Consider the following 5176-nt stretch of genomic DNA (forward strand, 5'->3'; position numbering starts at 1 on the left):
ATTATTGTTATTGACAACACTTTTTATTTCATTTTCAAATAATATATGTTGTTTGATATCTTTTTTTTTGTCCCGTCCCAATTTATGTGGCACTAATATAATTTTGATAGTCAATCAAATATTTTGTGTTGACAGATAGTAAAACCATCGTTCGAAAGACGAAAATTTAATTTAAAATATTAAGATTTAATTTCGCATTTTATGTCTATTTTATTTTTTATTAAATATTATTTATTTTCTTAATACCTAGATGACTCATATTAATTAATTAAGAGCGATTGATTATGTTATTACTATAAAAATTAATATAATTTTATCATATCCAATAGTAATCATCGATACTTCACCGAAATAGTTGCATAGGCAAAATATGATACTATTAAATATTATTGGATTGTGCATTATATTTATCTTTCACAACAATAAAATTTTACAATATATTTTTCTTTATTTCTTTTTAACTTGATACATATTGACCCAACACAAATTCTAAGAAAATATTCATTAGAAATTTATTTTATTAAATTATTATTAATTTTGTACTTTCAAAGTTTAAATTTAAGTTTAAATATTAGTATTTCAATATAAGAAAAAAATAATTTTAAAATTTAAATTTACTAAAATAAATAAATAAATAAAAAGATTAATTTTCTATATAAAAGTCAATTAAAATAATAAAATTGATTTACTTTAAATATTTAGTTGCAATTAATTAAGATAATTTTTTATTGTCATGATTTATGGTGCACCGATAAAAGTTTGAGAGTTGAATAGAATTTTTATCTATTTTTAAAAAAGTATTTTAACTTGTTAATTATTGTGATTTATAATAATTTTTACGTAATTATCAAATAATATATTTACTCCTTGTGTCTCAATTTATGTGGCTTCGATATAATTTTGAGAATCAACTAAAAATTTTATATACCTTTTAAATATTTTAAGTTGTTAATTATTATGATTTGCAGTACTTTTTATGTGGCATTGCTAAAATAATGAGAGTCAATAAAATTTCTATATGTCTTAAATATTTTAAGTTATTAATTATTGTGATTCATGGTAACAAATTAGTTTTGAACATGATAGTCAATTAAATAAATAAAAAAATTTTATTTCCAATATGTAGTTATAGTTAATAAATATAAATTAATAGAATATATTAAATATTTAAATCATTATGATGAAACATTGAAAATATTATATATTGGGGCATGTTATGTAATTAAGTGGGAGTGAAAGGATTTTTTGGTAATTGCATGAGAGGTGGTCGAAACCACCTCTTCTATATAATAGAAATCTATATCTATAATGAATATGTATAATAAAAGTGTGAAAACCATTACAAAAATGATTTAAACTTTTTGTCTAACAGTAAAAGTACAAAACAAAATCATCTTTTTACTATTTTTTTCAAATTATTATACTGTTAAATATTTATTACTATAATTAATATATAACAAATTTGATATTTCCAAATATATGAAACGTGTGTTGAATTTGTTCCTGTTTAGCCTCCCTAAGTTTTAGCCTTACTTTTTTAGGCAAAGGAGGGCACCTAAAACGTTTTTTAGAAAAAAAAATGGAAAAGGATCAAAAATACCCTACAACTATTGAAATTGATTTAAAAATACCTTTTATTTATTTATTGGATCAAAAATATCCCTTCATCTACCTTTGTGGATCAAATATAGCCTTACAATTAACAAAAACTTTTAAACCACAATTAGAAATTCTATTAAACACGTGACAAATTTTTATTGGTTGTAAATTAAATTAATTAAAATATTAAATTAAATTTGAATTCAATGATAAAACTATTAAGTTGCTAATTATGGGCTAATGAACTAGCCCTTTATTGATAACTGGAATGGGAAAATATAAGGTTTGTTTCTTCAGTTATCAAATGTGTCAATTCAGTTATAAGAAGGCAATTGGTATGCCTATGGGATAATTTATCCCTTTTGATGAACCAATATCTGATCTACCATCTCTACCTATTCAAGATATTCCTATTTACATAACTAGGATTATGAAAAGACCACTTAATTTTGGCTTGGCAGCCAAATTTGTCAAATATCCTCATTCTAAAAAAAGGAGATTTGTTCCTCGTGTTGATTTAATTGAGATACTAGATGAGGAAGTGGAGGTTGTTTAAAGAAAAGAAAAAGGCAAATGTGTGGTGTCTTCAAGTAATCTAAAGAAATAAGTCAACAAACATGTTGCTTTAACATGGTCAGTTAAGTGTTGACTCAAAAATGATAGAATAGACAAGTGCCATCCTCTAAATCTCTTGGAGAGGAGAAATCTAATAAAAGGGGATATTTTAGGTGACGCTAAGGATAAAATAGACAACTATGAGGGAGTGGAAGACACTCTTGAATCTCAATGGATTAGGATAGACACTGAAGATAGGAGGAAAAATACCACAATTAGCAACTTAATAGTTTTATCATTGAATTCGGATTTAATTTAGTATTTTAATTAATTTAATTTACAACTAATAAAAAGTTGTCATGTATTTAATAGAATTTTTAATTATGATTTAAAAAAATTATGTTAATTGTGAGGGTATATTTGAGCCACAAAGATGGATGGAGGAGTATTTTTGTCCCAATAGGTAAACAAAGGGCATTCTTGAGCCAATTTCAATAGTTGAAGGGTATTTCTGACCCTTTTTCGAAAAAAAATGTTGTGCACTTGAGTACAATTTTAAACTAGACCTAACTATTTTAAGAATATAATATTTTTATTTACTTATTTTTCTTATTTAACTTAATTAAGAATTCATAATATTTAACACATCTAAATCAATTATAATTTTACCTTAAAAAATCTATAATTCTATTTAATTAATTTTTTGGATCAAACAATAGAAGAAACATGCTTCTTTTACTTGTACTATTTTTTTCTTTCTTATTTTTTCCTTTGATTCAAGTATATTTTTGCATTTTTAATCATCGTTCTTTGTCTTTCTTTATTTCTTTTAGTTAGTAGTTTTTAAGATTTTATATGAGTGATGCATATTCAACAATTTGTCAATGAATTCTCCCTTTCAAAAAATTTTCATGTTTTTCTTTCAGTTAAAATTGAAAGTCTTGATCGAATAATTGAAAGAAAAAAATATATTGTCGCCGAATAAAGTAGTCAGAAGAATCAAAGGTATATCTACTCTCCGTTTTAATTCACCTCCTGTTAAGTCTTGAATGTTTTTCTACAGGTTAGACATGATATTTTTAACCACACCCATTTTTACTTTCTTTTAGATTTAGAAGCTGAATATGTTTTCTCATATTTTCGTACAGTTACATGTAGATTTAGTTCATATAAAAAAAATATAAATTTATATCATCAATACAGAACTTCCAAATAAAAAAAGAATTAAACTTTTTTACATGATAGAAAAAAATTGAAGAGATTCAAAAAGAGATAGGATCAAAACAATCGAACTAGAATATTTCGTATAGTATTATCGTGAAATATAAACTATAAACTATAGTTACCGTTAGATTTTTAAAATTTAAAATGAACTAATATATACAAAAAATTCTTTAAATTTATTTTAAATTGACAAAAGTTTTAAATATGAATAAGTGGTGAAAGAAATTATAGATAAATCCATATTGATTATACAGCGTCTTAAGAATATCGTTTGAACTTTTTATCATTCATTAAAAGTTTTTGCTTTAGAAAAAAATCGTCTTTTCACAATTTTTTCCTAATATTTAAGAGTTAAAAACTAATTAAATATATTTATGGTAAAACCTTTTCTTATTAGAAGTCATTAGAATTAATGATAATTAATAATTTTTTCATTAGTTTAAGAATTCCAAATCAACTAAATTTGAATTTAAGAAGATTAAAAAAATCTAGAAATAGATATAAAAGTGATAGAATAAGAAAAAATTAATAAGAACCAAATTTTTAAAAGTTTTAATTACGTAATAAGAATGTAATAATTGATTTTGTAAAGATTTGACTTTAAAAATAAGAAAAATTCTAAATATAGAAGCAAATAGAAAAATAACTGTATCACAAATATGATTCAAATTGATGCGTCTCTCTTAGCCTTTGGCAGCATGAAAAAGAGATACTGCATGAGAAACATAAAAGTGATAATGTAAAATCTATATATGTTTACACTAAAATATAATATATTTATGTTTACATTATTATATCAAAGAGTGAAAAATCTCTGAAAAGTGATTTAAATTAACACTTCATTAAAACTCTCCACAATAAATAAAATCATTTAATTTTAAATGATTAAACGTTACACGTGCGAGACACGTATGACTAAACTAGTTTATCTTTAAAATTATATAATAATATAAAAAATTTATACAGTGCATAAAACTTAAACTCTTTATAATATTACCCTTTTAAATAAATATGCACTTTGATAATAAATGAGAGAAAGCATGACTTATCTTGCGAACGATCATAATTTTTTTTTAACCTTCGCTAATTGATTGGATACCTAACATTTTCTTAAAACAAGTAACAGACCGTTTGGCCATAAAAAATATTTTATTTTTTTGATTTTTTTTTTCACTTTATTAAAGTTATGGTGTTTGACCATGAAAATTTCAAAAATTATTTCAGAATTATTTTCTGAAAAGTGAAAACAACTTTTTGTTGTTTTCACTATTTTTCAACTCCAATTTCAACTTTTATTATTATTACATATAACCTCAATTTTTTAAATTTTTACACAAAACCCTCATAATATATAAAAGTTTTAAGTATTTAGTCACTGGTGCAACTAATGATGATTTTTTTTCATAATTATTAATTGAACAGTGATTAACACAAAAATATCACCATCTTTCGACTGAAATTGCATCTAAGACATTTTTGCATTATCTTTCTTCAATTTTGTTTCAACTCTATTTATCTTCAATTTTTGTATTATCATTCTTCAATTTTTGCATTTCGGCATTTCGTTAATGCAAACTTGATTCGAGTAATAGAAGTATTTATGTATAAGAATTACAGTTGATTGTATGTTAGTAGATAAATAAGTAGTTGAGTGATTTTGATAGTTTTTAAAAGTTGAGGGCATAAAATCATATTTAAAAAAGATTTTTTAAAAGTCTAAAAAAATCTTCTAAAAAGACATGGTCAAACACAACTCCAACTTCAACTCTTATTTTAATTTTTTTTTAGTTTTCATGGC

The 5176-nt window shown here is 23.1% G+C and overlaps 1 non-coding gene across 1 annotated transcript; it reads left to right on the top strand.

Moving 5' to 3' along the window:
* Positions 1–4757: 4757 nt before the first annotated feature.
* LOC124889956 lies at positions 4758–4842 on the top strand. Its single transcript, XR_007048868.1, has one exon. It is a non-coding gene; the product is annotated as a small nucleolar RNA Z196/R39/R59 family (small nucleolar RNA).
* Positions 4843–5176: the final 334 nt, after the last annotated feature.

Source organism: Capsicum annuum, chromosome 12 (assembly GCF_002878395.1).
Source record: "Capsicum annuum cultivar UCD-10X-F1 chromosome 12, UCD10Xv1.1, whole genome shotgun sequence".
NCBI lineage: Eukaryota > Viridiplantae > Streptophyta > Magnoliopsida > Solanales > Solanaceae > Capsicum > Capsicum annuum.